The 13,078-nt window shown below is 43.3% G+C and overlaps 1 long non-coding RNA gene across 1 annotated transcript in view; it reads right to left on the bottom strand.

Moving 5' to 3' along the window:
• The window catches only part of LOC132539509 (uncharacterized), a 34,320-nt gene extending 21,343 nt beyond the window's left edge, over window positions 1–12,977 (bottom strand). Inside the window, exon 1 of the long non-coding RNA XR_009550843.1 lies at window positions 12,736–12,977. This is a non-coding gene — a long non-coding RNA (uncharacterized LOC132539509). The remainder of the gene's footprint in view (window positions 1–12,735) is intronic.
• Between the last annotated feature and the right edge of the window lie 101 nt (window positions 12,978–13,078).

The raw sequence follows: 13,078 nt of genomic DNA, 5'->3' as shown, positions 1-13,078 counted from the left end.
AAGAGATGGTCTGAAATTTCAAGGGGGGAAAGATGGCACCACAGTTGTACACCAGACTTGCTCCAGAGATCTCAAATTCAACCCCGGCACCCCTATATGACAGAGATGAGCACTACTCTGATCTCTTTCTCTCTTTTACTCTCAAGACATCTTTCAAAAAGAAAGAAAATCAAGGACTATTTCAGGACAATAGAAGGCAGAATCCAAATCTTCATACAGAAAAAAAAAAAAAAAAAGTGGAGTGGAAGAGTGTAATCGAGTACAGGACTGAGGGTAGGTCCAAAGGTACAAATGGGGAAGTCAAAAACACAGAAATGGCGAGCCGGGCAGTAGCGCAACGGATTAAGCACACATGGTGCGAAGCTCAAGGACCAGTGCAAGGTTCCCGGTTCAAGGCCCCGGCTCCTCACCTGCAGGGGGGTCACCTTCACAAGCGGTGATGCAGGTCTGCAGGTGTCTATCTTTCTCTCCCCTTCTGTCTTCCTCTCCTCTCTTGATTTCTCTGTCCTATCCAATAACAACAACAACAGCAATAGCAACAATAACCACAACAAAGGCAACAAAATGGAAAAAATGGCCTCCAAGAGCAGTGGATTTGTAGTGCAGGCACCGACAGTGACAAATAGCCCTGGAGGTAAAAATTTAAAAATAAATACAGAAATGTTTGGGTTGATGATGAAAAGACTGGAGCCAGGATCATGAGAAGGAACCATCAGGCACCTTACAATCTGCATGATGTGGGTTCTGGCTACAAAGTCCAGGCAGGACTGATGGTGTCTCCCGCCTCCCACCCCCGCCAAGATTTATTTATTAATGAGAGAGAAAGAGAGAGAGAACTAGAGTTTCACTCTGGCACCTGAGAGACCAGTGCTTTCTCACCATACCACCTCGTAGGTCACAAGACTGGTGTTGGTTAAGGAGCACGAGGAGTCCCCCTCTCGAATCTAAGCTATGGCTTGAAACCCAGAGCTGGAGTCACTGACTTAGCTCACCGGTTGTGACATAAAGATATATATGATCTTTGTCCCCATTTGAACAGCAGTGATGACAAAGCTCTAGGACATGGTAAGTCACTAAGGAAGAAAGTGTGGAGCACAAGTTGTAATAAGTAGCCCAGAGGGTAGACTGATCTCTGAGTATTTTATTTAAGCTACAGTGCTTTGATTTTTTTTTATTGCCACCAGGGTTATCTCTGGGGTTCAATGCTCCTGGCAACCTTTTCTTCCCCTTTATTTGATAGGACAGAGAGAAACTGAGAGGGGAGAGGAGACAAAGCGGGAGAGAGACAAAGAGACCTGCAGACCTGCTTCACCACTCCCGAAGTATTCCCCCCGCAGGTGAGAACAGAGGCATGAACCCAGATCTTTACACATGGTAACGTGTGCACTTAGCCAGGTGCACTACTGCCTGGCCAGCCCCGATTTTTTTAAGTTAGTGTGCACATTTAAATGTTGAATTAATACACATATACATTTCTGGTTTATCCTATAAAAACCGGAAGATCTGGCAGAGCTAGGCCTACATTTACTTGAAAGGGAGAGTCTTGCTATGACTGCTACCTTTAGGTGAGTATGCAGAACTTGGAAATACATATATATCCAAACTGTCTCTCAAGACTTTGTGAAGATTATGATAGCTAGGGGCAGGGCCACAGAATTTTAGTAGTAGGTATGGTATGGGACCATACACATTTAAGCTTATAATTCTGTAAACCACTATTAAATTACTAATAAAAATGTAAAAAAAAAAAAAAAGAAGAAGAAGAACATTAAAATACTTATTCCCCCACCACCACCAAAAAATGCCTCTGCAGCCTGGGACTTCCAAGGCAGAGGAACAGGGCTCTAGACTTCCCAGAGTGCCCAGATCTATCTTCTTTCTGCCCCTCATGAGGTAGCATGACTGGAACTAGAGGTGGTGATGCTTAGTGAAGTAAGGAGGTGAAAGATAATTATTGGATGGTTTTGCTCATATGTGGAATAGAGAGAACTTAAACACATGAACTTGCAAAGAAAAAAAGAGGAGCAGCTAAACGGTCTTTAAGAAAACTATGGAGGGAGCACAGAACTTTGGTGGTAGTACAGTGTAGAACTATAGACCCTTACAATCTTATAATCCTGTAAGCCACTTTTAAATCTCTAATAAATCCCCCGCACCACCATAAGCCAGAGCTGAACAACACTCTGGTAAAAATAAATTAATTAAGTCTCTAATAAAATGTCTCTTTGTTTCTGCTTTAAGCAAAGGCTGGTGTACAGACAGGGTGACTCTCCAGGGCAGCTTTCCTGCTAGTGATGGTGACTCAGGGCCCAGGCTACATAGACCTTAGAGCAGTACCGGTTGAATTTGCATTCTCTGTGAGCGAGTCAGCTGGGAGCACCAAGTGCAGGGCATCTCTTCCATTCCTCTAGCCTTCAGTGGCTCACGTTGCTTCCACTGACATTCCACTTGCCAGAACTAGTTCAATGGCACCCCATTAAAATGAGCTCAGGGACAGTAGGTTAGTAGTAGAGTCACCGCAGAGGACGGATGCCCTGTGTGTGGTTCACCACAACACTTACCAGGCTGCTTCAAGCATTCCCAAGCTCCTGGGAGCCTTTGACATTGTATTTTCACTTCTGAAATTTCCATTTAGTTCTTATTATATTTTCCTTTTAAAAATATTTTAGTTTGAAGGTTTTAGTGCAAAAAAAGGAAGAGAGGTGGGGAGAAAAACTTATGCAATGCTAGCCAGGGAGTAACCATTATAAAAATACTTCGCTTTGCACAGACTGTCACTTGATGCACTGGGTTCAGAAACTTATTGTTTGTGCCATTATCTGAGTCATTATGCACAGGTCTCTGGGGTTCAGTTCAGTTTTTTTTTCAGTCTTTTTCCCCTCTTCAAATTCAATCATTTCTATTTGTCTGACTTCAAGTATAGACATTCTACTATCATAACTATTCTTCTCTGTACTTATTTCAGACACTGTATTTTGAGTTCTGAAATTTCCATTTAGTTATTATTATATTTCCTTTTAAAAAATATTTTATTGTGGTGGTCTGGGAGCTGGCATAGTGGGTAAAGCACTGGACTTTCAAGCATGAGGCCCCAAGTTCAATTTCCAGCAGCACATGTACCAGAGTGACATCTGGTTCTTTCTCTCCCTTCCTATCTTTCTCATTAATAAATAAATAAAATCTTTAAAAATAAATATATTTTTATTATGTATTTATTTTGGATAGCGACAGAGAAGTTGAGAGGGAAGGAAGAGATAAAGGAGAAAAAGATACTTGCAACACTGCTTCATCACTTATGCAGCTTCCTCCCTCTAGGTGGGGGTAGAGGGCTTGAACCCAGGTCCTTACACACTGTAATACATGTGCTTATTAACCAGGTGCGCCACCACCCTGCCCTGCTGTCCTATCTTCTGTGTATTTGCTGGGATTATCTAAGCTTTCATTTGTTACAAGCATGTTTTACTCTATCAAAATGAACAGTTGTAGCAGCTTTGACTATTTCAATATCTGGGTCATCTCAGAGCTGAAGGCTGTTGGTTGTCTTTCTCCTCGAGAATGGCTCACATTTTCCATGTCTTATTGTATCCCACACAGTGTGAGTGTTCTGCTGTGGAGACTCTTCTCTTCAATGAATCCCTCTGTAGTGGGCAGCACAATGGTTCCCTCAAAGATACTCAATCTAAATGCCTGGAACCCGTGAATGTGCACTGCTACTGCTAAGGCTGGAATTAAGACTGCTAATTAAATTGCTTAATTAGCTTCTAATTAACTAAGTAGGATGATTAGTTGTCTGGGAGGTGGCATGGCAGATTAAGTGTTGGACTCTCAAGAATGAGGTCCTGAGTTTGATCCCCAACATCACATGTGGGTTTCTTTCATAATAATAAATAAATCTTTAAAATATATCATTTTTAAAAAGAAAAGAGAAAGAAAGGAGGCCTTGGCGGTGGCACAGTGGTAGACTAGGCGGACTAGCAAGCATGAGGTCTACTTGGTCACAGCTGTATATATGCTGGTCAGGTGTCTGTCGTCTCTCTCTATAGAAATAAAATAAAAGATTTTTTTTTTACCAGAGCACTATTCAGCTCTGGTTTATGGTGGTGCAGGGGATTGAATCTAAGACTTTGGAGACTCAGGCATGAGTCTCTTTCCATAGCCATTATGCCGTTTATTCCCGCCCCAATAAAATAGATATTTAAAGACTAAAAATGATTGTTTAAGCTAGAAAAGGAAACAGATTATTCCCCCTTAGAGTCTCCAAAAGGAACCCTCCTGCCAATATCGATTCTAGATATTAACCCAGTGAAACCCATCTCAGACTTTTGATCTCCAGAGCAACGAGAGAGTAAATATGAGTCTTTTATGCCACTAACTTTGTGATGGTTTGTTGTTAACAGAAAAGGAAACTAACACATCTCCAAAGATGTTGATGTTTAATTTTGGCAAGCAATTAAATATGTTATACCTTAACTGCAAACACTTCTCACTTGAGGTCGATAGCACCTCAGACTCTCAGATCTGAAAACAGATCTCTGATCCCAGATGCACTGTCTATAGCCTACTTTCTGCATTCAGGATGCAAGTGCCATTCAGAGGTTGGGACAGAGTCTACTCCAAAACTGTGGCCCTTACTCAGAAATGCCTTCCTCAGTTTCTGAGAGCCAAGACTGCCCTGCCCTGGGCAATGCATTCTAAATGCTAGAAATGTGGTAGATTTTCTACAGGTTTCAATCACCTTGCAACCCCTCCCCCCAACACACGCACACGCACACGCGAGCCAACATGTGCCACCCCGCCTCTTACCTTATCCCAAGTTTGTTTCCCCCAGAATCCGCTTGGCTTTGCTTATCCTTCACAGCTTTTGGACAAGTGTGCTTTTGAGTTTTTCTTTTCTTTCTGTTTTTTTTTTTTCTTCCAGTTTATTGTTGTCACCTACAAGAGGACTGATCAACTGGGAATTTATCATACCATAACAGAAACAGATCTTTTATACAATCTTATTAAATGTTTAAAATTAACTTTACAGGGCCAGGAGATAGTTCCTCCCATTTCATACAAACCTCACCATGTGGGATCTTCGGTGCAAGTCCCAGCACTATGTGAGAGCACCACAGTTGACACTGGAGGAACTCCGTGGATGGTGGAGTGAGGTTGTGGTGTCTCTTTTCTCCAAAAAAAAAAAAAAAAAAGAAAGAAAGAAAGAAAGAAAGAAAGAAAGAAAGAAAGGGTAGAAGGAACCAGAAAATTTGACTTGAAAAAATAACTTCTTTGTGGGGTTGGAGGGGGGCCCCAAATATTGAGAGCAGCTGTTGGCCCAAGGCCAATTGTTCCTTGTTCCGTGTGGATGTTTCCACCTGTGCCCACCCTGTGATAACTATAAAAAGGTGGGACGAGAAGTGATGGGGTCGCAGACTCTCCCTTTGCTTGGAAGGGTGTCCGTGGCCCAAGCTTAAGCTTGAATAATAAAGGCTCTTGCTATTGCATGTGATTCTGGTCGTCCTTGCATGAGATCGGGACTCGAACTTCTGGGCATAACATTATTTATTTACCGAAAAGAGGAAATAACCACTCAGAGGTATCATACAAGCACGAGACCCTGGATTCATTCCCTGGCATGGCATTATTTAAAAAAAAAAAAAGAGAGAGAGAGGGCTGAGAAGATAGCATAATGTGAAAGGCTTTCATACCTTTGTTTCTTTTTTAAAATATTTTATTTTGGAAAGTCACACGGTAGCGCAGCGGGTTAAGTGCACAAAGCGCAAGGTCTGGTCAGGATCCCAGTTCAAGCCCCTGGCTCCCCACCTGCAGGGGAGTCGCTTCACAGGCGGTGAAGCAGGGCTGCAGGTGTTTCTCTGTCTCTCTTCCTCTCTATCTCCCCCTTCTCTCTCAATTTCTCTCTGTCTCTACCCAATAACAAATAAAGTTTAAAAAAAATTTATTTTAGCGTATTGCACCAAAGTAAAAGACTCTGGGGTGGGTGGGGGGAGAATACAGGTCCAAAAAGGATGACAGAGGACCTAGTGGGGGTTGTATTGTTATATGGAAAACTGGGAAATGTTATGCATGTACAAACTATTGTATTTACTGTAGAATGTAAAACATTAATTCCCCAATAAATTAAAAAAATATATTTTATTTATTTATTTGAAAGAGACAGAGAAAGAGAGGGAAGGGGGCAATAGAGAGGGAAACACAGCTGCTGCACTTTACCACCCACAAAGCTCCCCCTCTGCAGGTGGGGCCTGAGGGCCTGAAGGAGTCTTTGCGTGTTATTATGTCTATGCTCAAATGGGTGAACCCCTGCCTAGCCCCCCCTTGTTTCTTTAGAGTCCACAAATTTTTGTTTCTTTATAGCCCACAATTTACTTAGTAAATTCAGAATCTGGAAAACACATATAAACTTATATACACTAACCTGTCTTTAAACATATAAATATATATATATTTGCTATAGAGAGAAAGAGACCAGAGCACTGCTCAGCTCTGGCATGTGCAGCACTGGGGATGGAACCCAGCCCCTCAGTCATGCAAGTCCTGTGCTCTACTCACTGAGCCACCTCCCCTATAGCTTGCCTGCTTTGTTTTTAGCTTAGTATCCTTTTTTTTTTAATGGTTCTGAATAGCCAAAAGGAATAACTATATTTTATTCTATTCCTGTGAAAGAAGCTATTGTATTTAAGAGTAATGGTTGCCAGTTTAAAAACACAAAAGATCCTGGTTCAAGGCCTCAGCTCCCCACCTGCAGGGGGGTCGCTTCACAAGCAGTGAAGCAGTTTTGCAAGTGTTTATCTTTCTCTTCTGCTCTCTGTCTTCCCCTCCTCTCTCAATTCCTCTGTCCCATCCAACAACAATGACAGCAATAACAACAACAACAAGGGCAACAAAAGGAAAAAAAAACTGGCCTCTGGGAGCAGTGAATCTGTAATGTAGGCACCGAACCCCAGCAATAAACCTGGAGGCAAAAAAAATAAATAAATAAAATAAAAAACAAAGAAAAGAGCTGAACACATCTGGGCATGTAAGTCCATAGGCATGTGAATACTTCCTCAGTGCACATCAGGCCCTTGAAAGTGGCACTTTAGCTGGGGAGACAGTACAATGCTTATGCAAGAGTGTCATGCCTGGGGCCAGGTGGTGGCTCACCTGGTTGAGTGCATGTATTACAGTGCGCAAGGACCCAGGTTCCAGCCCCTGATCCCCACCTGCAGGGGGAAAGTTTCACAAGTGGTGCAGCAGTGCTGCAGGTGTCTCTCTCCCTCTCTATCACCCCCTTTCCTCTCAACTTCTGACTGTCTTTATCCAACAGATTTAAAAAAAAAAGTGTCATGCTTGAGGTTCTGGGGTTCCAGGTTCAATCCCCAGCACCACCCTAAGCCAGAGCTGAACAGGGCTCTGGTCTAGCAATCTTTCTCTATCTCTCTCACTAAATAAATATTTTCTTTAAAAGTCTAACTTTAGCACCAGCAAATATGTGTTGAACAACAACAAAGGTCCAGATGCTAACTCATGCCTTCGAAGTTGAAAAACAAGATCAGAAGAGAAAACACAAGTAGAACCTGAACTGGAGTTGGTGTATTGCACCAAAGTAAAAGACTCTGGGGTGGGGGGGGGAGAGTGAGAGTACACGTCCTGGAAAAGGATGACAAGAGGACCTAGTGGGGGTTGTATTGTTGTGTGGAAAACTGAGAAATGTTATGCATGTGCAAACTATTGTATTTACTGTCTGACTGTAAAGCATTAATCCCCCAATAAATAAATTAAAAAGAAGAACAGCAGGGAAACTCAAAGCAGGATTTGACTGAATCTGGAGTAGGGCAACAAAGTAAAAACCCTGGGTTGAGGGTAAGGGTGGATGTTTGGCTTTACGGGGCAGGGGGAAGATGGGATGGGACATAGTCTTTTGGTGGTGGAAATGGTGTTTATGTACACTCCTATTAATTTGTAGTCATATAAATCACTATTTAATTAATTAAAGAAGAAAAAAAAAGAATTCTGTCTTCAAGAAGATGATAGACCAGGAAAGGAGGCAATTCAGGAAGAAAGGTGGAAAGTACCTAAAGTGAAGATTCGAATACAAGCCCTGGTGGGTTTCAGAGAAAAAATTCAGAAAAAGATTCCCAGAGGTCTGGGGAAATGATATAATGATTATGCAAAATGATCTTCATGTCTATGGCTCCAAGGTCCCAGGTTCAATCCTCAGCACCACCAGAAGTCAGAGTTGGTAAAAAATTAAGAGTTAGGGTAACAGCATAATGGTTATGCAAAAGACTTTCATGCCTGAGGCACCAAAGGTCCTAGTTTCTACCTCCAAAACTACCATAAGCCAGAGCTGAGCAGTGCTCTAGCCTCTCTCTCTCATTAAAATAACTAAAATATATTTATTTATTTTATTTTAATAAATAAAAATATTTTATTTATAAAATAAAATTTTATAAAATTCCTAGAAAAGGCAACATTTGAAGCTACCCTTGAAAGATTTCACTGACATATTTGGTGGTAAAGAAAGTATTCCACAAAAGGAAAAAAAAAAGGAATTAAAGAAAAGGCTCAAATCTAGACAGAACAGGTGTACATGTCTGCAACACAGCAGCAGACAAGAGAAGGTGGAAAGAAGTAAGTGTGGACCAGCAATTTGGAATGAAGACTGGCTGGCAGAGGAACATGATCAGACCTATGCTCTAAGAAGCCACATCTTACATATCCTCATTAGGATAAAGTAATGTATGAAATTAATTGCAAATATTTGTACCAAGGTTTCAAGAGCTCTATAAATTCCAGGCTTTGCCCCCCCCCCCCCCCCCATTCAATCTTCTGGTGTTTGTAAAAGCCCTGACAGCTGTAAACCTTTTATGGCCTCTGCCCATGTCTCAGTCCTTGTATACCTAACTGTGAATCATTAGCCAACATTTCTTTGTGTATAAAAGAGAAATTCTGCTAAAAATCAGGGCCCAGAAGTTATAGTGTGAGTTAGATCTGGGTCGGCGCCAGTATACTCGGTTTTCCTGCCCCCCAGGTGTTGTGGCTTTTGTTCAGATTGCCCCATTTACAAGACCTGTGCTTTAAGAACGTAACTCCTGGCAGTTGGGCTGCAGCACTTCGGGTAAAGTGCACGTGGTGCAAAGCTCAAGGACCAACATAAATATCCTGGTTGGAGCCCCTGGCTCCCCACCTGCAGGGGATTCGCTTCACAGGCAGTGAAGCAGGCCTGTAGGTGTCTTTCTCTCTCCCCGTCTTTGTCTTCCCTTCCTTTCTCCATTTCTCTCTGTCCTAGCCAACAACAACGACAACAATTACAACAATAAAAAAATAAACAAGGGCAACAAAAGGGAAAATACATAAATATAAAAAAAAAAAAGTGTATGCCATTACCCTAAGCATATTCAGTGCTCAGGTAACTAATGGCCCCTCTCTACCTTGCCATACTTTCATAGGTCCACAAAACCATTTTAATTAATTTAAAAACCTTTTTTTAAATTTTTATTTGTTATTGGATAGAGACAGAGAGAAATTGAGAGAGAAGGGGGAGATAGAAAGAAAGCAAGACAGAGAGACACCTGCAGACCTGCTTCACCGCCTGTGAAGTGACTCCCCTACAGGTGGGGAGCTGGGGGCTCCAACCGGGATCCTAACCGGTCCTTGCACTTTGCGCCACGAGCGCTTAACCCGCTGTGCTACCGCCGACTGCCATTTTTTTTTTTAGTATTTATTTTCCCTTTTTGTTGCCCTTGTTTTTCATTGTTGTTGTAGTTATTGTTGTTGATGTCATCGTTTTTAGATAGGACAGAGAGAAATGGAGAGAGGAGGAGGAAGACAGGGGGAAGAGAAAGATAGACACCTGCAGACCTGCTTCACTGTCTGTGAAGCGACTCCCCTGCAAGTGGGGAGCCGGGGGCTCGAACCGGGATCCTTACACCGGTCCTTGTGCTTTGCGCCACCTGCGCTTAACCGCGTTGTTTTCGACAGGTTATGTTGTTTTCGCCAGGCTGGCTTCACGGGCGGGCGGGTAACAGACAACCAGGGACTCATAGTTGAGCTGTAGGCAGTATCTCTTTATTCATGCAGGGCGCAGCACAATCTAAGACTAGCTAAGTTAAACTCAAAGTACAGTACCCTAAAACTCACAATGCTGTCTTTATATATACTTCCCAAGTAGGGTGGAAACAGGATGTGACATAGAGAGGGTGGAGAGAAAAGTGACTGGTGAAAATCAGAGTGTGACAAAGAGGGGGCAGATTAGGTGAGAATCCTATCACTGAACCACAAATGCCCTGGAGGGAGGGTGGAACTTGTTAACAGTGGTTATGTAAATAGAATGAAGTGGTTATGTAAATAGAATAGTGTTAAGCAGGGGGGATTTAAACCAAATGAAACAGAAGAGGTCTCATGCATACCAACAGAGAGAGGAGGAGGAAGACAGAGGGGGGAAGAGAAAGATAGACACCTGCAGACCTGCTTCACTGTCTGTGAAGCGACTCCCCTGCAGGTGGGGAGCCGGGGGCTCGAACCGGGATCCTTACACCAGTCCTTGTGCTTTGCGCCACCTGCGCTTAACCCGCTGCGCTACCGCCCGACTCCCTAAAAAGGATCCCGGTTCGAGCCCCCGGCTCCCCACTTGCAGGGGAGTCGCTTCACAGACAGTGAAGCAGGTCTGCAGGTGTCTATCTTTCTCTTCCCCCCTGTCTTCCTCCTCCTCTCTCCATTTCTCTGTCCTATTCAACAACGACAACAATAAAACAACAAGGGCAACAAAAGGGAATAAATAAATAAATAAAATAAATATTTTTTAAAAATCTTAAGGAAAAAAGTATTATTAGAGACCAGGAAGATACCTCAGAGCACAGGGATTGAATGTATGAGATCCCAAGTTTAGGCCCCCAACATCAAATATGCCTAAGCAGTGCTCTCGCTCTATCCCTCTAATTAATAAATAAAAATGGCAGCACCATGGCCTCTCAGTTGTGCAACTCACCACTCCCAGGGCAATTTTCATACCTCTTATTTGAGAAACAGGCAGGGAATAGGAGAGACAACTACAGCACCATTGAGCTGTCCCCAATGCTGTGACATTCCGGAGGTGTCAGGGCTCAAACCCAGACTATATGCATGGAAAGGCATGCATGCTACCAGGTAAGCTATCTTCTGGCCACAACATTAACAAAACTTAAGCATTTAAGTCAAACAAAAAAAAAATCTTAATACATTTATGTCATTTATAAAATATACCTATTATTCTTGTTTTAATGGAGATGGGACTCTGAAAGCAACAGTGCCTGCTATAATGGAGCCTAGCTATCACAATCTGTTAATATTTCTGTCACTAGTGTATTTGCACGATCCATTTCCATTAATCTTGGTTTTGTTTTATTTAAGATCTTATTTGTTTTTTATATTTATTTATTTTCCCTTTTGTTGCCCTTGTTTTTCATTTTGTAGTTATTGTTGTTATTAATGTCATCGTTGTTAGACAGGACACAGGAGGGGAAGACAGAGAGGGAGAGAGAAAGATAGACACCTGCAGACCTGCTTCACCACCTGTGAAGCGACTCCCCTGCAGGTGGGGAGCTGGGGGTTCAAACCGGGATCCTTATGCCCGTCCTTGCGCTTAGTGCCACCTGTGCTTTATCCCGCTGCACTACCACCCAACTCCCGATTTTATTTATTTGTTAATGAGAAAGGAGAGAAAGAACCAGACATGAGTCTGGTGCATGTTCTGCCGGGGATTGAACTCAGGGTCTTCTGCTTCAGAGTCTAATACTTTACCCACTGCACCACCTCCCGGACCACTAATCTTGGTTTTTCTGTTTTGTTTTTTCATTTGATTCACTTTTGTTGCCCTTGTTTTATTGTTGTAGTTACTATTGTTGTTTTTGTTATTGATGTCGTTGTTGTTGGACAGGACAGAGAAATGGAGAGAGAAGGGGAAGACGGGGGGGGGGGGGGGGGGACGACACTTGAAGACCTGCTTCACCGCCTGTGAAGCGACTTCCCTGTAGGAGGGGAGCTGGGGGCTTGAACCGGGATCTTTATTCCAGTCCTTGCGCTTTGCGCCATGTGCGCTTAACCAGCTGCGCCACCACCGCACTCCCAATCTTGGTTCTTTTTAAACGTGATGATGACTTACTAGAGCACTGCTCAGCTCTGGCTTGTGGTGTTGGAGGGAATTGAACCTGAGATTTCACAGCCTCAGGCTGGCATGAGAATATTTTTGCATAACCAGGACTATCTCCCCTGCCCCTTGTTTGTTTTGTTTACCTTGAAAGTGAAAGTGACTTTGGGAGCTAGAAAGATAGTTGAACTTTCCTTTTTTATTATAACTGTTACCGTAGAGCAGGGACTTCAATCACGGGTAATACCACTGCTCCCAGGGAAGCTTTTCCATTCTTTTTTATTTCAGAAACAGAGACGATAGCATGGAGCTTCCCTTGGTGCCCCATGCACTGCTAGACTATATGCACCACGCGTGGACTATCTGGGATGAGCTAGCCCCAGCCCCTCTGCCTTACCATTCCTAGTGCTTTATGTATTCACTGCCGTCTTTCCTTCACAAAAGCCAGCATCATCAGTTCCTAACAGGTTGGATCTCAAAAAAAAAAAAAAAAGCCTTTGTGGCACTGATAAATCACTCGTGATACAACGTAGCATTAATCAGAAAAGGACGGGGCAGCACTGGAATCTGGAACCATAAAGGAGGGTTTGAGTTGACTGAAACCTAGCAGAACGCAACCTCTTACTTACATGGAGGTAAGAACTTCTTACGATTCAGTGCTCGCTGTTAGTTCTTTACCTCCTTGGGATAAACACACGCACACTTGAAGAGAAACTCAGAATGTCTCTCTGGAAAAATCTGGCGGGGCACACTCGTTCTGGATTCCAGGGCTACTCCATTCGGTCTCTGACGTGTAGAACCACGGCGCACGACCCCGCCCCTTCCGCTTCCGCTTCCCCCTCCCGCCGGAAGTGTGTGGTCACGCGACCCCGCCCGGGTCAGACTCAGACTCGGCCCGCGTCCGTGCGTAACTCTTACGTAAAGCGTGAAGGGTTTCGCGACAGCCCAGGCCCCACCCCCTTGGCCACATGT

Source organism: Erinaceus europaeus, chromosome 7, assembly GCF_950295315.1.
Source record: "Erinaceus europaeus chromosome 7, mEriEur2.1, whole genome shotgun sequence".
Lineage (NCBI taxonomy): Eukaryota > Metazoa > Chordata > Mammalia > Eulipotyphla > Erinaceidae > Erinaceus > Erinaceus europaeus.
The sequence above is the reverse complement of the archived record's forward strand: the minus strand, read 5'-3'. Positions and strand labels throughout refer to the sequence as shown.